The sequence below is a fragment of the Petromyzon marinus genome, chromosome 1 (genome assembly GCF_048934315.1).
Source record: "Petromyzon marinus isolate PM22_M1 ecotype Great Lakes invasive population chromosome 1, UKy_Petmar_22M1.pri1.0, whole genome shotgun sequence".
In the NCBI taxonomy this organism is placed as follows: Eukaryota; Metazoa; Chordata; class Hyperoartia; order Petromyzontiformes; family Petromyzontidae; genus Petromyzon; species Petromyzon marinus.
In genome coordinates, this window is record NC_133667.1 from 3,676,542 (window position 1) to 3,699,753 (window position 23,212).

The following is a 23,212-nucleotide window of genomic DNA, read 5'->3' on the forward strand; positions in this document are numbered from 1 at the left end:
CGGGCGGGGGCATTCAGGGCGTGAGACAGTCACGGGTGGGGGCATTCAGGGCGTGAGACACTCACGGGTGGGGGCATTCAGGGCGTGAGACAGTCACGAGTGGGGGCATTCAGGGCGTGAGACACTCACGGGCGGGGGCATTCAGGGCGTGAGACAGTCACGGGTGGGGGCATTCAGGGCGTGAGACACTCACGGGTGAGGGCATTCAGGGCGTGAGACACTCACGGGTGGGGGCATTCAGGGCGTGAGACAGTCACGGGTGGGGGCATTCAGGGCGTGAGACACTCACGGGTGGGGGCATTCAGGGCGTGAGACAGTCACGGGTGGGGGCATTCAGGGCGTGAGACACTCACGGGTGGGGGCATTCAGGGCGTGAGACACTCACGGGTGGGGGCATTCAGGGCGTGAGACAGTCACGGGTGGGGGCATTCAGGGCGTGAGACACTCACGGGTGGGGGCATTCAGGGCGTGAGACACTCACGGGGTGGGGGCATTCAGGGCGTGAGACACTCACGGGTGAGGGCATTCAGGGCGTGAGACACTCACGGGTGGGGGCATTCAGGGCGTGAGACACTCACGGGTGGGGGCATTCAGGGCGTGAGACACTCACGGGTGGGGGCATTCAGGGCGTGAGCCAGTCACGGGGTGGGGGCATTCAGGGCGTGAGACACTCACGGGTGAGGGCATTCAGGGCGTGAGACAGTCACGGGTGAGGGCATTCAGGGCGTGAGACACTCACGGGTGGGGGCATTCTGGGCGTGAGACACTCACGGGTGGGGGCATTCAGGGCGTGAGACACTCACGGGTGGGGGCATTCAGGGCGTGAGACACTCACGGGTGGGGGCATTCTGGGCGTGAGACACTCACGGGTGGGGGCATTCTGGGCGTGAGACACTCACGGGTGGGGGCATTCAGGGTGTGAGACACTCACGGGTGGGGGCATTCAGGGCGTGAGACACTCACGGGTGGGGGCATTCGGGGCGTGAGCCAGTCACGGGGTGGGGGCATTCAGGGCGTGAGACACTCACGGGTGAGGGCATTCAGAGCGTGAGCCAGTCACGGGTGGGGGCATTCAGGGCGTGAGACACTCACGGGTGAGGGCATTCAGGGCGTGAGATAGTCACGGGTGGGGGCATTCAGGGCGTGAGACACTCACGGGTGAGGGCATTCAGGGCGTGAGACAGTCATGGGGTGAGGGCATTCACGAGCGTGAGACATTCAGGGGTGGGGGCATTCACAGGTGGGGGGCATTCACGGACGTGTGACATTCACGAGCGTGAGACACTCACGGGGTGGGGGGCATTCACAGGTGGGGGGCATTCAGGGCGTGAGACACTCACGGGGTGGGGGGCATTCACGAGCGTGAGACATTCGGGGGTGGGGGGCATTCAGGGGTGGGGGGCATTCACGGACGTGAGACATTCACGAGCGTGAGACACTCACGGACGTGAGACATTCACGAGCGTGAGACACTCACGGACGTGAGACATTCACGAGCGTGAGACATTCAGGGATGGGGGGCATTCACGGACGTGAGACATTCACGAGCGTGAGACACTCACGAGGTGGGGGGCATTCACGACCGTGAGACACTCACGAGCGTGAGACACTCACGTATGGGGTGGTGGTGGTGGTGGGGGGGGCTCTCACGGTCGCGGGTCACTCACTCGGTGCAGCGAGCGCAGCAACGGAGTCCTCCCTCACCGCGTCCCCTGCGCTTCCTGCGCCACCCAAGAGCAGCGCTCCCTTTGGGTCCGCAGCGAACTCACCTGGCCAATCAAAACTCGCGATGCTTGCGCGGGTGCGTGACGTACGAAAAAAAGACGCGGTGACGTACGAAAAAAAGACGCGGTGACGTAGGGAAAAAAGACGCGGTGACGTACGAAAAAAGACGCGGTGACGTCTGAAAAAAGACGCGGTGACGTAGGAAAAAAGACGCGGTGACGTACGAAAAAAGACGCGGTGGCGTCGTAAAACCAGGTGGCGTCGGAAAACAAGGTGACGTCGGGAAACGAGGTGACGTCGGAAAAGGCGATGACGTCGGAAAACGAGGTCTGAAAACGCGGTGACGTTACCCGGGGATGCGTCTCGAGACGTTCCGGCTCGCAAGGGACGAGCTGGGGCTGCGCATGCGCGGTGCGAGCAAGCCAAGCCGTGGGGGGGGGGGAGGGGTCAGGGGTGGGATGGGGGGCGGGGGAAGGGGTCAGGGGTGGGGGGGCGAGATGCGGGGCGGAGGGGTGGAGAGGCGGGGGGAGGGGTGGGCAGGCGAGGGGGTAGTGGGGGGTGGGGGGAAGGGGGTGGGGGGAAGGGGTGGGGGTGAGGGGGGGGGCTCCACATCCACACAGCGGCAGGGGATGCATGGTAATGATATTTGTTGCTCTTTTATTTGCATCCCCAATGTTTGTTTAATTTTCAACATTGTATTAAATATCCGTTTAACATCAATGTTTAACTATGTTAAAGTATTTAACATATTCTTGAACATTAAATAATTATATTCAGGATCAAACAGCAACAAATGTCATGCCATAGGGGTCGTCCATAAATGACGTCACGCGATTTTGGAGGATTTTTAGACCCCCCCCTCCCTTCGTCGCACGGCGTCACAAAAAGTCAGACCCCCCTCAAATATGACGTCACAAAGCTCTGCCCCCAAACCCCCAAAATAAAACACGCTTCAAATCTCTTTAAACTATTGTCATTGTGGTGCGTATTTAATGTGGCGCTGCACTCTGATGTTGTAGGAGAAAACATTTATTAAAAAGTCTATTTAATTAAGTAGAACGTGTTGTCTATATTTATTTAAAGTTGCGCCTTTTTAATGTGACGTCACATTTCTCAAACCACCCCCCCTCGTCACACATCGTCACAAATGTCTGACCCCCCCCCCCTAGGTGCGTGACGTCATTTATGGACGGCCCCATAAGGGGTGCCTCGCTCCTTCTCATCGCCTCAGTCGCCTTCCAGACGAATGATGTCTGGAGGCTCCAGCGCTGTCCTCCAGACAGTCTCGTCCCTTCACCTGATGAAGGCCGCTTGTGTTGTGGCCGAAACATCGTGAGAATTTTATTGTGTTATTTTATTTTATCAATTTATTATTTTATTCTCATTCTACGTATTCTCATTCTACGTGACAAAGAAGATGAATCCTTGCAGTCACGAAAGCTTTACATCAAAAAGAGTCCATCTATGTTCGGAAAAGTGGAGGGGGGAGACGAAAAATAATGGATGCGGTCTGAAAGCCACCTTAAGCGTGATCAATCAATTAAGACCCGAAATGGTTTATCAAATCCTTCCAATGAATGGTCCAGCGGTCTACACCGCTGGACCAGTTTCGACATGCGGGGCCTCATCAGCAGTCAGGCTCATTCCTAGGCAATCCCTGTGGGCAAGTGTATGTCATACACTTGCCTTGGTGGTCATTCAGCCATGGTGCCTATGAGGCATGCATCTATCTTAAGTTCAGCAAACTAAATGAACACTACGACGCTCACAAGTCTCCGAACACTAATTAAAAGTAAAGCTGGAAGTTGTTGTTTTTTTTTGTTATCGAGAAGAGCTTCGCTAAAGTCAGTTTCAGTTCATATATTTGGTATAGCCCTGTGAGCCATTCGGCTCTTGAATCGAGTGCAACCACAACAAACAATAAAACAAAAACAAGAAAACATCTTAAAGTGACTATGTGACTGTGCAAACAGAAAATCCATGAAAAAACTGCAAAATATTCCTGAAAAAAGCATCGTACACCAAGGCTGTGTGCAAAAAATCCCAGTGGGATGCAAGTCAAACAACAACAACCACAAGAAAACTTAGATTAAGGCCGTCAGTCTAACTCCGTACTACAACAAAACAAACATGTCCAAACCAAAAAACGTATTCGAAATCACCAAAAAATAAAGCTATAAGTGCAACGTAACAGTGATCATAGGGACTGTCACCGAATTTTTTTTTTAATTACGGCCTGGATTTCTCTAATAGATTATCCATGAAAGTTCCACTGAGTATCTATTCATTTTTAGTAGGATCTTCTTTTGGAATTTTAGTCCGCAGTTCTCCTGCTGTATCTGTTCCACCTGATGATGGTCGCTTGTGTTGCGATCGAAACGTCATGATTTTATTTATTTTATTTTGTACCTACGTGACTTTACCGAAAGAACCAAAGAGTATAGATTCCTGCAGTCACGAAAACTTAAAATCTAGATTGGCTTCACTATTCTGGCAGATTACCCGATGATGCTGGATGTAATAACCAGCGAAACATCGTACTAAAATTTGTAAATGTTGTGGATTCACTCTTCAACACACCGGTGGGCTAAAGTAGTGAACTATTTTGTCTTTTGTCAACGTGACACTTTGTTTACCGATTGGCCGTGTCGGGTGGTGGAGGGTTACGACACATTTATAAATAACGCGATCTAACCCAAGAACGTTTATTATTAATAATATTGATCGCGAAAGCCTCCCACGTGTTAAACTGATGAATTCGAACCGCGAATCTCCGCAGCAAGTGGCAAACCCACTACCGCTGGGCCATGTCAATATGCCACATTTTTTTGCACGTTTATTTTCCCAGCGTTATTCGGATTACGCTGCCGTTAGATGTATGTTGTAGGCAAAGTATCCATTCAGATCTCTTGCAGTGGTCCTTATTGTGTGTTGTAGAACAGCTTATGGAATCTTGAATAGAAACCTCGTTGGATTTTTTTTTACCCAAACAATATGGGGCGCGCTTTCTTGCTTGTCCGCAGTTGCGCAACAGCTCTTCCACTGTGATAATCTGAGCCCGAAAAAAACACCCCCCGTTAATCCTACCAAGCAGCGATTTGCCTACACACCCAAAATCTTTCGTGCACAATGCACAGTATCTGTGCGCATCATAGCCGTGCAGCGGTTGCTATGGATTACCATCACTCCGAACTACACTAGCAACATCACTGTTGTTGCATCACAAGTCCCTGTGCGTCATGTCCATGTTAAGGATAGTGGTTACTTCTTGAAGTGTGCTTGTCTGAAACATCACTCCCGTCATAACCCGGGGGTATGTACGTGTTTCTCATAATTCATCTACCCCAGGATAAAGATTATTCTTATTAGCATTATTGGGGTAGACGTGTAGACAATTTAGCAGCTAGCTTTATGCTCCTTATTCTATATTCAAATCCCAACTATGTATCACATTTAACTACTCGCATGAATAGTTCTCTCAAGGCCGTAGCCATGGGGTCAACATTGGGGGGGGACCAAATCTTCCAGGGGGTCTGGGGTTCTGCCCCCCCCCCCCCCAGAAAAAAATCTGCATTTTAAAACTCATTTCCTGCCTAAAATATTTTTTTAAAAATCACTAGCACATGGGATGGACTTTTTATTTATTTTTTACAACAATGTCTAATAGTGTATTGTATTACATTGCTCCGTTTTTTCTTTTTTACCTTTTCTTGTTTCATGGTATGTAATGGCAGAGATTAGGGATTCATAAAGTACAACCATAACCACAATCATAAAAACAGAAATCTATGCATTGATTTATATGAAGACAAGTCCAGATTTTGCGGCCAAGGTTTAGCAAAGTGTTGACTTTATTAACATAGCATCGCAATTATTACGTTTTAAAAAAAAATTATAGCAATATATTGGGGGGAACATTTTCAGCATACTTTATTATTGGGGGTGGATGTCCTTACCCCCCCCCCCAATATATATTATAATTACGGCCTGAAGATCTCTAATACATTATCCATGAAAGTTCCACTGAGTATCTACTCCTTTTTAGTAGGATCTTCTTTTGGAATACTTGGCCAATTTCTAAATTGGTATTTTTGCATGTCAGAGGACACGTCCCATGCCCGCATGTAGGGAACAATCAAACAGTCTATCACAAACCTACTGTGCGCCAACTCATACAGGCAATACCACACTTCCCCGGCAGGTGGTATGTGTGCCACGCAAGCTGTCACATCACTGCATGTTCAGCTAATCTCACCCGGTCGCTGTTTTTTTTCGGCGTGCATGGAATCATTACATCCAATGTAATATACAATTACCGTCCAGCCATTGCTGCTTATCCTGGTCCTCATCAACGTGCCTGTCACGGACAAAACGTGTCCTTCCTGCATTGAGCGGACACATGCTTTACTGCGACATCGCATGCATTTAAAAAGAAAAGTGCAGCCCTGCACGCTACTGCTGGTGGAAGGTCATCCACTAGAGGGATCTTTAGAAATCCGCCTAATGCAGGATTGGCAATAAAAGTAACGAGGAGCGACCTTTTTTTCGAATTCGGTAAACCCCCCCCCCCCCCTCAATATTTAAAGAGCTGCAATGCGTGTGATTACAAGACGGTCCTAAATCAATAACGTCAAGCCGAATGTGGCCAACCCCTGGCCCTAGAGGGCAATTTGTCCTCCTCTTCTACGCTGGCCAGAAACTTTGGAAGAAGTGGGATTACAGACCCTTTACCACACCTACCAATCGACTCATATTAGAAGACTGAACCAGCGACCTGTGTGCATTGTAAGTCCGGTGTTCTGGATATGACATTCAATTCTATTTTAGTAATAATAATTGGGGATAATTTACAGCCCAATCGATACACACTTTCGTCTGGATAGGGACCAGAGCATGGACGAATGTCAAAGCAGAGCCTTAATTTGGATTTCAAATTTATTGTGGCCGGTACTAATTGTCGTGCGAGGTACGCCTAGCTTGCGGCTTATATCAGCATGTGACATGTCTTGGCTCATTAAGTTTGATTTCGTCAAGCTTTTATTGCAAATTTTAGAACCTTATGGGTTCTTTTAGCTTTACTATCACGACACTTAGGACCCATTATGAATATATTAAATCACAAAAATAAGTATTTAACAGTAATTACAGAAATAAGCCCAGCATGAATACTGTACACGTGTTTTACAATCACGAAAATAACTATAAACACTAGTAGTATTATACTGTTATCACAAAAATAACTACGAATTGTTTACAGTATAATCGCATAAGTACAGCATTAGTAATATATTAATAAACACAAATATAAGAGATGCTCACTGAACGACTTCTATTCAAGGACTGGACGAGAAAGACGGCGCGTGGCACGGACGTCGTGGAAGGTCTCGGATGATATCGGACGATAGGGGAAAGCCACGTGGACGAAATTTGAAATGTGGTTCTAGTTGAAAACGGCCGAAAGAGCGAAGGCGACGAAAGTCAGGTGGACGAAAGTCAAGGGTATCGCTGCATTTACAAATGAAGTCCAGCCCATAACGTGTTGCCTGTGGGGTCGTTTGATCACACGGGTCAGTGCATGTTGGTTACGGAAGGCCCATTACTAGCCCAGATATCATTCGCCACTGAGGTAAGCCATTTGCTGGCCTCAAAATTAGGTTGCAGGGTAGAGAGCATGGTGCGTTATCCTCTGCGTCGCTGCTCCACCCCATGTCACTGCATAAATAAAAGTGGAATCTTTATTGGAGGAGAAGTTTGCTGGTGCCTGAAATTTGTTTTACACAAAACGCTATTTAATGCGTGGGTGTATGCGTCTGCGGGTTATATGCGGGGAAATACGGTAATTCTGCAATAATTCTCTCCTTTAATTAGTGGAGGTCAAGGTTGATTTTTTGGTGTATCCTGACCACTCTGCTGTATCCCAACACGTACCAGGGTGAACTTTAACAACAATAAGCCCTGGTTCTCAGCAAAGCTCAGAAGGTTGAGGTTGGAAAAGGAGGAAGCGTTTAGGAGTGGAGATAGAGACAGATTCAAGGAGTTGAAGAACAGGTTTAGCAAAGCGGTGAGAGAGGCTAAACGACTGTACTCAGAGAGACTAAAACACCAGTTCTCTACTAACGACGCTGCTTCTGTCTGGAGAGGGCTCAGGCAGATCACTAACTACAAACCCAGAGCCCCCCACACCACTAACGACTCCCGCCTAGCCAACGACCTGAACGAGTTCTACCGTAGATTTGAAAGACAATTGAACTGTCCTGAACCACCCCTTCCTACCCAAGAGGCCCCATCCCCCACCCATACTACAGAGACGACTCTCTCCTTTCAGGAGGGAGAAGTTAATAGACTTTTCAAGAGGCAGAATCCACGCAAAGCAGCCGGGCCGGACTCTGTCTCTCCAGCCACCCTCAGGCACTGCGCTGACCAGCTGTCTCCGGTGTTCACCAACATCTTTAACACCTCCCTGGAGACATGCCATGTACCAGCCTGTCTCAAGTCCTCCACCATCATCCCTGTGCCCAAAAAGCTAAGGCCAACAGGACTAAATGATTACAGACCGGTCGCCCTTACATCTGTGGTAATGAAGTCTTTTGAGCGCTTGGTCCTGGAACACCTCAAAGCCATCACAGACCCTCTCCTGGACTCCCTTCAGTTTGCCTACAGAGCCAACAGGTCTGTGGACAACGCAGTTAACATGGCCATCCACTTCACCCTACAGCATCTGGACGCCCCAGCATCCTACGCCAGGATCCTGTTTGTGGACTTCAGCTCTGCCTTTAACACCATCATCCCTGCCCTGCTTCAGGACAAGCTCTTCCAGCTGAACATGCCCTACACCACCTGTAAATGGATCACAGACTTCCTGTCTGACAGGAAGCAGTGCGTTAAGCTGGGAACACAAGTCTCTGACTCCAGGTCCATCAGCACCAGAACTCCTCAGGGCTGCGTCCTTTCCCCACTGCTCTTCTCCCTGTATACCAACAGCTGCACCTCCAATCATCTGTCCGTCAAACTCTTGAAGTTTGCGGACGACACCACCCTCATTGGGCTGATCTCTGGTGGGGATGAGTCTGACTATAAGTGGGAAGCTGACAACCTGGTGACCTGGTGTAGCCAGAACAACTTAGAGCTAAATGCTCTAAAGGCAGTTGAGATGGTTGTGGACTTCAGGAAGAATACAGCCCCACTCACCCCCATCACCCTGTTAGACTCCCCAGTCAAAATTGTAGAGTCCTTCCGCTTCCTGGGTACTATTCTCTCCCGGGACCTCAAGTGGGAAGTGAACATCAGCTCCCTCACCAAGAGAGCTCAACAGAGGATGTACTTTCTATGGCAGCTGAAGAAATTCAACCTGCCAAAGACAATGATGGTGCAATTCTATACAGCGATCATTGAATCCATCCTCACCTCCTCCATAACCGTCTGGTATGCTGCTGCCACTGCCAAGGACAAGAGCAGTCTGCAGCGTATCATCCACACTGCTGAGAAGGTAATTGCCTGCAATCTACCAACCCACGAGGACCTGCACACAACAAGGACCATGAGGCGAGCGAGGAAGATTATGGCCGATTCCTCCCACCCTGGACACTCTCTGTTTCAGCTACTCCCCTCCGGCAGAAGGCTTCGGTCCATCAGGACCAAAACCTTACGCCATAAAAACAGTTTCTTCCCATCTGCTGCTGGCCTGTTAAACAAGGCCAAGGGCTTACACTGATTTTAACATTTTATCTACATAATGACACCTTGCCGATATTAACTATGTTAACCTATTTGTATTTTTTATTTTTAAATTATATCTTAAAGCTATTTTATATTCGATATTTATTCAATTTTATATACTTCAGCCCCTTGGTGTTAGTTAAACTTTTAACCCTTATTATTATAGTAAGACTTGTTTAAAACTTATTTAAGATTTTAGATTCCTATATGTTGAATGTATGCACCATCCTGCCAAAGTAAATTCCGTGTCGGTGTGAACTTTCATGGCGAATAAAACCCTTTCTGATTCTGATTCTGTAGACCTGCAGATGATTTTCTACCTAGAAGAACACATTTTTTTTCATCTTCAAAAATGTAATGTATTGAGTTTCCAAATGAACCAATTATTTTCATATGAGGATCTACTTTGAGCAAAAAGTAATCTTACATTACATATCACAGAACTCCTGCCAAAATGTTGTATCCATTCCTTATTAAACATGCCCTGGAACAGACATGGGCAAAGTCCGGCCCCCAGACCGTATACGGCCCGTTGGGCTTTTTAATCTGGCCCGCCGAACTTGTCCAAATATTATTATTAAATTAAATTTTACCTCTCTCCTGTAATGCCCCCATTTCCCCATTAGATGGCGCACTTTGACCGGGAGTTATGACATGCTTTTTTTATTGTTCATATTCGTGCAATTTATATTCTTAGCTCTTTCGGTAAAGTCACGTTGAAGGGAAACAATAAAATAATAAAATATATATAAAACAAAATATTGTTATATATTGTAATATATTGTTTTATATTGTTTTATATATATATATAACAAAATATTGTTATATATTGTAATATATTGTTATATATATTTTATTATTTTATTGTTTCCCTTCAACGTGACTTTACCGAAAGAGCTAAGAATATGAATTACTGCAGTCACGAAGGCTTTAAATCAAAATTTCGTGCAATTTGTTAAATTGCCTTGCAAATAAATGCTTTGCTACCTGTTAAAGGCCAAATCCTTTCATGTAATGATTTTTACATGTCATTTATATTAGTTCACACAAACACTACATCCATCTGTTCCTGGCCCGGCCCCATTGTGGCCCGCGAGTCAAAAAAATTTGCCCACTCCTGCCCTGGAACCTTTACACATCTATATATTTTTACATTATTGTGGACAAAATGACTGTCGCAGCATTTATATTCATGTTTTTATTTTCCCTAATATCCTCAGAAACAGAAAATGTGGGAATGCTTTAGATTGCGGATGTAGCATCCTATTACATTCGCGGCAATTCCTGTCTTAAGTTGAATATGGCTGCTCATTTAAATCAGGAAGATGTATTTCTAAGTGGTTACAAAAGGTCCCCACCCAGGCTACACAAAAGTCGAGCAAGTGGCATGTATTTGGAAGGTTGAAAATTCAAATCCTGATTTGGGAGTTGACTCAGCCCATCATCCATCTGGGGCTGATAAAAATTAGTATCACTTTGTGGGAAAGTTAACAGCAGTGGTCCTGTGGACAGACTCTCCCCCATCATATGAATGTAGAATTTACACCATTGGCTCAAGGCTGTACTATGCTAATTTAAGCAGAAAATCACTTTGACTTAAACAAGTCACAAAATAAAACAAAAAGGACACAGCTTGTAAGTAAAATGGTTCCTTGTTGCATTCATCTTCACTCGAAGGAATCATGCACCCAACACAAATGTCTTAGTTACCTGCAGTTATGGCACTTTCTTTATATACCTACGTGACTTTACCGAAAGAACCAAAGAGTATGGATTCCTGCAGTCACGAAAGCTTCAAATGAAGATCAAATCAAGATTTCTATATATGGTCAATGGATGTCATAGAATAGGAGTTGCTACATTATAGATTTGCAATGCAACGTAGCGTTACCACATGAACTAACATGGGTTAATGTTCGTTCTACAGGAACCCACCAGGTGGTTTCACATCAGCGGTTCTCAACCAGTAATCAGTGTTTACCCACGAGGAGCTACAGCAACTTTCAAAAGAAGTCACACAAATGCTCAAGAGCATTTTCAGAGAATGGTCAAAATAAAATGTGATATAAAATGTTACAAACATGACACATTTTGACTTAGTAAAAAAAAAGCTTACCAGAAAGAAATACAATTTTTGTGGAGCATTGCAATTGATCTCATCTGGGAGACATTTTGGGTCATATATTGTGACCTCACTTAAAAATCTGAATCAAAATCCCACGAACCTTCCGTTTCAAGGGCGATTGATGTGACACGGATAATCAATTGGAGCTAAGCAATAGGGTGTAGGTTCAAACACAGGTTTTGTGCTGGGAGTGTGCTCTAACAGCATTCCTCTTCCCTCACTGGTCCGGTGACAGGGGGCGGCATTGAAGGAGACGCGTAAAGCTTCCTCATCAAGGTCTCTACAATAGCAGCAATAATCACGGAGGCGCACAACCACTGGCCCTAAACAGCCAATCGGAACCCACAGATTGAGAAGCTCTCTTTGACGACATGATACGTCTCAGACGAATACACTCCCGCCTTTTCCAAGACATCTGTGCCAGTGTTGAAGAGTAGGCCAAATTGTGGTGCACGAGACCACAAAATTAAACATATCTCATTCATGCAGCTCCAAATTCAAATTGGGTAGCCTAAGGACACGAAGCTTCGGGGAATGCATGTCTACAAGATGAGAGCTGTATTTAATAACTAGCTGCACTACCCGGCATCGCCCGGGACTTGGATTCACCACGTCCGGTCGCCTTTGTCTCCCAAGTGTGCGATGTTCACACACCACAACAGTTACTCGTTTTAGGCTGAGTCGACCTAGGGGAAGCCCAGGAGCGGTTCAAATAATCGTCACCGGTGGTGGCCGTTTAGCGGGAATCGAACTCGGGTCGCCGGGTTCGTAGCGTAGCGCTAACCACTACACTACCGCTCCCCCCCCCCACACACGCGCGTGCGCCCATAGGTACACATACACGCACTTGCTGCAGACACACACACAACTTTCAGGGTGCGTACGGCAGTAAACGACTGAAATAATAAAGCAATGCTGCGCGAAGAACGCCTTAGACCCGCAACACATTTGTATGGCACTTTACTCGCGGGAGGGTTGGGGGAGGGTGACGTCAGCTGGCACACTCTGTGACGCTTCTGCATACGGGTCACATGACAGATTGCGCCCCCCCCATCCCCCCACAATTTGTTTTCAAAAGTGTATTTTTATAATTTTAACATGGTGTACAGTCTGGAAAGTACCCACATGGCAAATTTCAAGTTTGTTGCATGTCGGGAAGTATGCTAAACATTTTGAACAGACACACACATTCACAAATTTCCCTTTTATATATAGGTTATAATTTACTGCCTCTTGTTAATCCACTGTTGGTTGATGGCTTTCCAAAACTGTGCAAGTAGTGGAGGTTGATTGTCCACACTTCACAAAACCGGTGAGTGCAGCTTGGTGAAGGGGTGGCCCAGGGTAACTAATCCACCACCGTTGTTAGTCGTGGCCCCAAATCACACTCGGAATAGCGCGGTGTGAAAATCGGTGCACCACTTTTCCATCCCAAGTACAAATTATATAGAACATTATTTAAGAAATTAATAAAATAAAAACATCTGTGGAGTGATGAATGCTCAACGTCATCCCTCTCACTGAGGACAAAGCCAAGACGAACAGGCAGGCGGTTGTCATTTTGTTTGCAAGTATGGAGGATGGGAGACCTTGACATTCGCATTTAGCTCCAGAACATATTTATATACGCAAGAATAGCATATTTAACCATCTTGCTATTTAAGTGCAATTGTATGTATACTTTAATCTCACTTTTATCCCTATAAACGTCTTTGCAGTTTCACAAAATTAAAGTTAAACTGCTCCAATTCACGCAGATGAGAGGGAGTGCGCTCACGTGTTATAGACTTTGCGATTCAAGCTGGGTCGTCCTTGGATTCTCCAGACGATCTGCCAGCTCGATTATTTGAGCAAGACGTCCTCAGGTGGCTCCTTGTCACCGCCACACACTCTGACAGGTGGGGTGACACAATAATACAGGGTGTTCATAGAGGTATCATACATAGAGAGATTATAGTTAGCAGTTTGAGCTCTACCGATGAAACTATGATAGTATGAATATTTTATCATGAGTTGCATTCATTTTAACGTTCACATGGCTGCTATGGCATTGATGGCACGCGTTGTATCAAGACTTTAGAGAGTCCCAGGTGTGTGATGTAATCACACGAGTGATTATTCCAATGCTTGTGTTATGTGCTGTTGAAGATCACTTGAGCTTTTGAGATTAACAGACTTTGGTATAAAAGTACTCTGAAACATTTCAACCACGCAGTTCTATGGTGAAAACCCAGGGAGAAACGTCAGCTCATAAACCAAGATCTATTGTACTCCAGTGAAGCCGGGAAATGCAATGCATTGTAGGAGCCACTCAAAGCTCGACCATGCACTGGAAAGTCGTGCATTGTGGTTGACTGTACTTTATCTGTACTTTTAGCTGGAATAATCTGTTCCACCGCCATGTCATTTACTGAGGATTGAGGTAATATTTAAATAAGACAAAGCACCTGCGTTGTTTGGGCTGTGGCTTATTTTAACGAATGAGTGTTATACACACAAGACAGCACAAGAGAGGGATAGACGGGCGCTGATGGGGCCCTGAGTCGGTGCACCACTGCTGTTAAGCCTTGAGGACACGAGGACTATTTAAGTGCATGGATTTCAAGGCACATACTTCAAACTAGTTTGTTTAAACGTGTCATGACCAGGAGAGTTGTGAATTTCAGTCAATTGTGTAATTAATCATGTATCTATATACAGTATCCCGTCTGTTGAATGCAAGAGTGCCATGTGTAATATATTATGGGATTCATTCGATGCTTTACATGACTTATAACGTACTGATATAGTGCAGTTGACAAGAGGAAATGCTGTTCATAGTACTTTCATAACTTTACTGTGAGCCACATTCAGTAAGATACGAAATGCCTCTTTTTCTGCCACGAGTTTTCCTTTGTGTGGACCAATGTTATAATGAAACATGGTCTCATGAAATGGTTTCAAGCTCATGAGGTGAATCTGTGCACGCTCACGCGTTCACACGTATTCAGCATTATAAAAGCATTTCCTGAACACAATCATCACTGTAAATGTTCCGTTTCGTTTATCGTGACCGGATTGGCCCATATTTAGTAGGCCCTGCTTTGGGCCCTCCGTTCCAAATTGCAGTAACAGCTGGGAGCTGGTAGCGCAGCCATCAAACACATTCCTGCGGAGGGAGCTGGTAGGAACGTTGGGTTGCTCGGTCAATGGCCAGGGTCAACGGCGGCACCACGTGGTGTATTCCGCAAATATGCCCCACTGTGAGGGCGGGCACAAGCCAGCGTGAGTAGGTTAAACGTTGAGTTTTATAAGGGCACCACGGGGTGACCAGCCCCTCCCCACCCAGCCCCACCCCTCCCACCCCCCACCCAGCCCCACCCTCCCCACCCAGCCCCTCCCCACCCTCCCCTCCCCACCCTCCCCACCCAGCCCCTCCCTCCCCACCCAGCCCCTCTCCACCCAGCCCCTCCCCACCCTCCCCTCTCCACCCAGCCCCACCCCTCCCATTTTTGGATACACGACGGACGGACGGACACAATAATCCTCTGTGGGCTGGTGGTGTAACCAGGAGGTTCCTACCAGTAAAATGTTTTATCTCATTAGATGCTGCTTGGTCAAAAATTGGCATTAGTAACACGAACTGTAGCACCATCTAGTCTTCAGCCTTCCTGAGATGAACACTGTCTCTGAGGCAGCAACTTATTTTTCAAGCAAATCAATCTCGAATCCCACTGCATTTTTTTTTCATTTTAACAATCGCTACTGATTGCCTCATTGTCCACTGTATATAGTGCTGTTATTTAGAGTTTATTGTTTGTACAGTTTACATTTTAAAGATTTTACTTAACCGCATTTGTGTTCATAATTGTTTTGCCTTGTAGCCAGATGAATGGATTTCTTCGGAAAGCAAGGTCAATTTACACGTTTTTATTTTGTGTATTTTAATATTTTCAATTAATTCATGTCAAAAGTCAACAATACTGTTATAAACCATTTTTTTTATTTTTAGTTTTATGATTTAAAAAAATGAAAATAAAATCAACATTATTTTCTAACAACAAAATAACCAGAAAATGATATGAACAAAAGCTGGGGATTTTGTCAACTTTAATATTTTACATTTTTGTCGGACTAACCTTTTTCAAAACAATTTTTTCATAGCTCTGTGCATAACACCTGTATCGCCCATGACTTAACATTTGATTGTTCAAACTTATTTTGTGTACATAATGTTAAATCTATTGCGAACAATATCTACTATCATTAAATCGAGATAGCTTCCTTTTATGAATATATTGCAGTGAGTATTCATGGAGATAATTTCAGTTTTCAGTACATGATGAGAATGTACGATGCACCATGGGACACGTGTAAATCTTGAATTACGATGAAATAATTCACGACTTTGCCACAGCTAAAATAAGGGGGAAAACAAATTTTGTTTGAAGAAATGAGAAGTGAATAATATGTTTAATGAATTTACCTTGAGTCGAATACATTTGTACATTTTAAATAGATCAATAAATGTTTAATGACTTCATACATTTTTTTGCAATATGTAATACATACTTTGACTCTTCCCTCCTTTTCGTCTTAGGCGACTCATAACCTTAATCCGGCCCTGACGTTGATAATGAACAAACCATACACAGATCTTTGCGTTTTAAGGTGTCAACAAATCCACATGTATGCTGCAGAGGGTAGGATGTAATAAACGTATGGGAAGACTGATGGCTAATTCCTGACTTGTTTTCCATGCCACTTTTATTTTCAACACCGTTCACACTTGGGCGTGGTACTCGGGCAATTTAAACCCGCGTCTAAGATGATCGTCGAATTTGACTGTGACCAAATAAACCCTGCACGTTCCGGATCCCGTGACATCTCAGAAAGCTAAGCAGCGACGCGCCTGGTTAGTAGTTGGATGGGACACCACCCGCAGGCACCAGTTTTTTTTGTGGGCCCGAGATGGCAATACAGCGTACGATCCAAGGATGTGTCTGCGGAGCTGCCTCGAGCGTTATCGATTGCACGTGTGCATTTTCTCTGCGTACTCTCTTGATTTCCTCCTACATGCCCAAACACTCCATCACGTCGAATTGCCAAAACGCACCGATTGAGAATCGTGCTGAAAAAGTCTTCGAGATGCGTGCACATAATGATGAAAATAAAAATAATGTACAGCCCCTTATTGCCAATCCACTACTTTGATGAATGGTGCCCCGTGCTCTGTTGGTCATAGAGGTTATTTAACTATACATCGCCACGCTCGTCAATGCAGGTTGATGAAAGGGAGGGAGGGGTGGGGTGCAAGACCGGGTTGGATATCACTCACCACTGATGTTTAGCCATGGACAGAAATCTATCCGAGGTGATTGGGTTCACAGCGCAGTGCACTAATCACTGTGGCAAGGCTCCCCCCCGACAGGATTCCCCCGCTATACCTAAGGGATGCCTTTCTGGGAAATTCTTCTTAACTCGAAATTACTTAAAGCGAACTTTAATTGCCAATAGACGTCATGGTAAAATCAGGGGTTGTATTCCTAGCCAACATTTATGGGGGGGGAGGGGGGAAATGTGACTAAATGTAATGAAGTGTACAAAAATGCGTACGATTATAAATTAACACACATTTGTAATCATATGGGTGAGCAGCCGTGGAGTTCGGATCAACTGCCCCCTCATCTAACAATGAAGCTGGAGTCACAGGAATATTCACAAAAAAGGAAGCTGGCTCCCTTTCTTGGCTCTACTCTGGACCTTCTAGCTGGACAACATTTTTTTTATTCTGCTGGTACAGCTCCTTGTAGCAGCGAATGCAAATTAATATTTGTGGTGGCGTTATCGTTTCATTGGCCTCTTCCTCAACTCGTTGTTGTTCCAGCTGCATCAGATTCTCATCAAGGGACTTGAGCCACTCCACCACGTCCAACACCTCTATCATTTTCGAGTCCGTCTATTTTTCTGCCGCACATCCGCAACAATAATCAATAATTATCTGCTGATCTACTTTCGGGGAGTCATTCATCCGACAGTGAATTACAGGGGGGGGGGGGGGCTGTACAGCATACAATCACATTTGTACGTGTTCTCTCTGCGTGTTGTATCTACACTCGCTCGGGTGTTGTTGTGTGCCCGTGTGTGTGTGCACGTATTCACATTGCATCCCATCTTATATCCCTTCCTCTCACCCCGTGCCCCCACCCCCCCATCTTCCATCCTCCTCCGCCTCCATCTTCCGTCACTCAACATCCCTCCGATCTTAACGAGCCTCTCTGCTCATCTGCCCTCCCTCATCAGCTCTCTTTGCTCACCCTCCTTGTTTACTCATAAACACCTCCCCCCAGTAACGATCTTCCAACCTCCTTTGCGACTCACCCCCGAACGTTACTCAACTTCCTCATTTTACAAGCTTTTATTTAACTCGCTCTGTCTGTTGTTGTTGCTGTTGTATCCTCAAACCTTGCAACTCAATTTTAACCCACTTCCCAGTGTGCTATCGACTGCAAACTTGGTATAGGTATGTCATACTGATGACAATACTATATTCTATCATTAAAATAAACAAAATACTTTTCAACATTCTTTTTTATATGTTATGTTTCGCCTTGGGTCTAATTGTCCACGCTCAACTGACGTTGGCTGTAAATCACCAGGGTCCCCCTTACGTTATGGGCAAAGCTTCGGGGCCACTTCCTGGAGTCGTGGAGTCTTGCCATTACTAGTACGGTACATTTCATTAAAGCGTGTTATTAGAAAATACGTTTTTAAAATTACTTTTCCAACACCATTCATCCTCCTCTATACCCAACGGGAAACTTCCCTACACACAAGCCTTCCCTCCTGCTCTCTACCCCCCCACCCCCGCCCCCAATCAAAGCCTCTCTTCTTGCCCCCTCTCTCATGCCCTCGTTTTCCCCCTTCCAACTATCCCCCCCCCCTCGCCTCCAAATCAACCCCCCCCCCCAAAGTCAATTCCCATCCATCACTTCTCTCCAATTTCAGCACCCCCCCCCCCACCACCAAAGCCTCCCCCTCCCATTCTTATCCATCACCCCCACCCGCCCCCATCTCAAAATACCACCCCACCCAAGCCTCCTCCTCTGGGAGAGTCGAGCAAAAATCCGAACGCGAGTGAAGAGGGGGGTACACACACACAGCAGCGGGAGGAGAGGGGTGAGATGCAAGAGGGAGAGTGGCATGGGTGCGTAAAATATGCACGAGGCTTACATTAGCCTAGCTTTTGAAAGCCACGTTGCATTCATAAATCGCGTGCTAAACTGAAGGTATATTAAGGTATCATTTATTTTTTACTACATCAACTGTCGGCAAATTACATAACGACTTGTAAATCGTAATTTTATAGACTTAAAATAATTGTAAATACTGCGTGGCACTTTCATAATAATTTCAGCGAGACACGAAATAATGAAAGTCAGTTTAAGAAAATCGGCAGCAGCCCCACGCGGAGCAGTGAAACGCCACAGCGAAATGGGTTCAGCCGACAGTGATTTTCCCCTTGTTGAGAACACGCGAAATAAATTTAGCCAAGGCCGTAGCCATGGAGTCAACATTGGGGGGGGGACCAAATCTTCCAGGGGGTCCCCCCCCCCCCCCAGAAAAAAATCTAAATTTGAAAATAATTTCTTGCCTAAAATATTTAAAAAATTCACTCACACATGGGATAGACTTTTTTCCCATGTCTAATAGTGTGTTATTGTATTCCATTGCTCTGTGTTTTCTTTTTTTTACCTTTTCTTGTTTCATTGTATGTAATGGCAGAGATTAGGGATTAATAAAGTACAATCATAACCACAATCATATAAACAGAAATCTATTTTATAACAATATATTGGGGGGGGGGGGGCATTTTGAGCATATTTGAATATTACAATTACGGCCTTGAGTTTAACACACGTGACACTGGGCTCGCCACTCGGGCAAGATACTCAATTCGGTGTTCTGCTGTACAGCACAGATCCCCGCATGACCGTATTCCGTTCCCTGTCAATAACTGTCGCTCTTATCGCATGCAAAGTACGGCACGAACCTCCCTACGCATGACAGGTGAATGGACTCCGGGTGGCATGAGAAGCTAGGGCAGCTGCCATCTCCACAAGTTGTGTTCCTGTCCTGAAATGTAGGTACACCTCGCAATGGTGCGCAGCACATTTGCTCTGATTTGCGAGTGAATCGCCCCACAAACTGATTTATGGCCAAGAGCTCTCCGCAGGTCACACGGTTTGTATGTTAAACTTCTTTCGCACCGTACGTAGCCAACCGTGTTAATCAGAGGTGAGGTTGGGAGGACAAACTAAATCACAAAAAGAGGGTCATCTGGTCGAGCACCAATTGGGTCGAGGCTCAAAAGAAAGCCGTCCCTTGGTGTGGACCAATCAGTTTCAAGTACAATGCATCATATATTATCATAGTGTGTTTTTTGTTTGCATTTCGACTGCAGGTGTTGTGGTTAATGCAGACATGGATCCTTGTAAAGAGGTTTCAGTTTAGTTGCCAGAAAAAAGGGGGAAAACCCTATTATTATATTTTGGTACTGGCAAAGGAGGTCTAATGATGTAGATGCTCACCCCGAGCCCTCATTACTATGATAGTGCATTGTCTTTGAGCTGTACGCCTTTTGGCGTCATCTGGTCGAGCACCAATTGGGTGGAGGCTCAAAAGAAAGCCGTCCCTTGGTGTGGACCAATCAGTTTCAAGGACAATGCATCATATATTATCATAGTGTGTTTTTGGTTTGCATTTTGACTGCAGGTATTGTGGTTAATGCAGACATGAATCCTCGTAAAAAGGTTTCAGTTTTGTTGCCAGAAAAAAAGGGGGAAAACCCTATTATTACATTAGTTTTCAATTTAGGAACACTTCTGCCGAGGAAAGCCACCGCCTGCCTGCCACAGGCGACGACCAGGTCTCGTCCTTGCTGAACCTGTGACAGCACGCGTCCTATTCCAACGTCGTTGGCATCCGTAAAGGGAAATATGAATTCAGGATATGCCAGTTAAGACGTGAACGACAATGTGCAATGATTTTACAATGGACGCAACATCTGTGATGAACTGGCAGTAGTGTAACAACACCGGACACACGCTGTACTCGGAGCGTATTTAATTTGAAACAGCACCAAGACAAGGCCCGGCTTCTTGTTTGTGGTTTGAAGCTCGTACCCTCTCCCGAAACGTCTCCCGTCCTTTCTCTTTGTTGCTCTCCACCTTTTAAAACCCTTTCGAGTCATTTCTCTCGAACATTCTCCTGTCTTTCCTCAGGCCAATCCCCATCCTCCTCACATCTTGACTTAAAGCTTTCGTGACTGCGGGAATTGATATTTCTTTGGGTCTTTCGGTAAAGTCACGTAGATAGGTAAAAAAAAAGAATGAGATAAATAAAAAGTACGACGTTTCGATCGCTATACAAGCGACCGCCATCAGGTGGAAAAAATACTTCGACGATCGAAACGTCGTAGTTTTTCTGTTGATTTTATTATTTTTTAACTTATCTACGTGACTTTACCGAAAGACCCAACTGAATGTATTCCTCCTCACCTCAATGGTTCTCAACTGTCGCCTCAATGTTCAACCTCCGCTTTCAGCCTTATTAGAGTTTGAACCTCTCCTCCAATTCTTTCAAACTTTGCCCCCCCCACCCCCGACCAATCACCACGTGGGACTCTCTTTGCACCAATAGGAGGCCTTCGTCTACCTCCTGGAAGTCTGTTTGGCAGCACATTTGCTTCAGATGAAGTTGCTCCAGAATTACGGTCGTTACATTAGGAAGAAATAAATCCCAAAAATCTGCAGACCTCGGACACATTCATAGGGGCAGGCAATGTCCGTACTCGCTGCGTTTTTGTGATCCGTGGCTACACCTAATTCAGAGACCACGTGTGCCCCAGATAACACACCGCAGACTGCGATCAACGGCACTTCAGTTTAAAATTTGCCTTCTGCAACCGCAAGAGGATGACGTGCAAGCAACCCCAGTGCTCCTCTAAAGTTTGGCCGAAAATAATGGCATCCAGAATATTTTTTTTTAATTCTCCCACTGAAGGCCGGTGAACACTATTTCCGCCACGTAACGAAAATTGAGAGAAAGCAGCGGTATTGCTTCTGCAAATTATTGTGCAGAGTATGGGAAATTATATTTGCCGATGAGCCCGTGTTGACTAAAACCCTTGCCTTGATGTCCGCGGTCGTCCCCATCAGCACCAATGCCCGATGCGACATCTACCACCTGCCTAGATAATTTGCACCAGTGCCGTCGAGTTGGGTCACTAATCAGGCAGTGATTCCGGTGAGCAGTAGCAAACATGTAGAAGAAAATGTGTGATTCGCCTCGGATGCATACACAGGAGGTGGTGAGGAAGAGGTGAGGATGCAGTGAGACAAACGGTCTAGCCACTTTGGTGACTGGGGTCTGCTCATTCGCCTGCCTGTTGCTGGAAGCTGAAGTTGTGAATCCCAGATGAGGCATGCTCCATCCTTTGCAGCACCCTTGCGTGATGTGGCCCTCCTGTCCACAGCAGTGGCAGAATACAGTCGTGTGAGGAAGGCATATCTCGGCGAGACCCCAAAATGTTGCACACCCCCCCCCCAGACTGTGTCTTCATCAGCCCCTGGATGGCCAAAGCGACATGGTTGAGTGTTGCCTTCGGTGTCTCTTGTCACCATCAGCCATGCCCCCGTGGATGTCGGTGGTTCAGCCGACTCTTTCGTCTGTTCGACCACCCGTGCCATGGTCCATGCTGGGCCCTTAAACTCTTCGTACGCGAGGATGCTCCACGCGACCCACAGAAAAGTTTGCGCAACCCCCTTCCACCACGAGTTAGCACAATCTCACCCAGACAAGCTTGAAAGCTTAAGTGGCGAGCTGCTGAGTCACCAGCATGCCTCCGCATCCAGTTTCGGGAAAGCGCTTCTTCCTCACATTAACAGCCGCGCCTGGGTACACCAACGGCGGTTTCGTTCCCTTGCGCGCCGGAACGGCGGATCGTGAACCTCCACCGAAACCAGATACGCCGCTCGGAGGGTGGCCTGATTCTCCTTGGTAATAGCGAAGGTCCCCCAGCGCTTGGGTAGAGCTCGCCATGGCTTCCCCTATCGTCCACTCCCCCGTACGCCGCCTCAAACCAGGAGACTACCCACCGACCCACAGGCTGTGAACTTCTACTGCTAGCCTAGGGGGCAACATGGCTGCCTTGAATCTGGTCTCCTCTGCTCATGCTCAAAGGCGAATGGCTGCCGCGGGACGGGTCATCCCTGCTCCGGCGGCTCTCGGGAGCTGTGGCGGTCTCCGCTGAGCTGTTCGGCAGCCGTGGAGGCGATTTCGCGTCGCTCCCGGAATTTGATGGCAGTGGTTGAACTGCCTTGGGCCTTCGATTGATGCAAAGGAACTCATCGCACGTTTGTTGTTGTTGTTTGCTCCGTCACAGTCTCTGCCACCTGGGCAAGCCTCCCCTCAAGCTGAGGCAACATCTCCGCCGTTGAAACTGTCGGTCGCGAGTGGATCAAAACCCCAGTCGACGGGGTTTCTTGCAGCTGTTGGTCCCTCCTCTATCCCGTGATGCCATTCCACTCGGGATGGCTCCCCGGGGCTCTTGCTTCTGCTGGCGTCTCCCCCCTTTTATTCATGGGGCCCCTTCTGGGCATCTCT

At 46.5% G+C, this 23,212-nt stretch overlaps 2 protein-coding genes across 4 annotated transcripts in view; both read right to left on the reverse strand.

Moving 5' to 3' along the window:
• LOC116939737 (WD repeat-containing protein 7-like) overlaps nucleotides 1-1,814 on the reverse strand; it is a 90,669-nt gene extending 88,855 nt beyond the window's left edge. For 2 of the 3 annotated variants that reach the window (XM_032948714.2, XM_032948541.2), the window contains exon 1: nucleotides 1,668-1,814. The gene's annotated coding sequence lies outside the window, so the exon portion shown is untranslated. Of the gene's footprint in view, nucleotides 1-1,614 lie in introns of all 3 variants that reach the window. The other variant, XM_032948631.2, reaches the window with a different exon arrangement.
• LOC116940030 (small conductance calcium-activated potassium channel protein 2-like) overlaps nucleotides 1-23,212 on the reverse strand; it is a 191,632-nt gene that overhangs the window by 51,022 nt on the left and 117,398 nt on the right. The window lies entirely within an intron of this gene.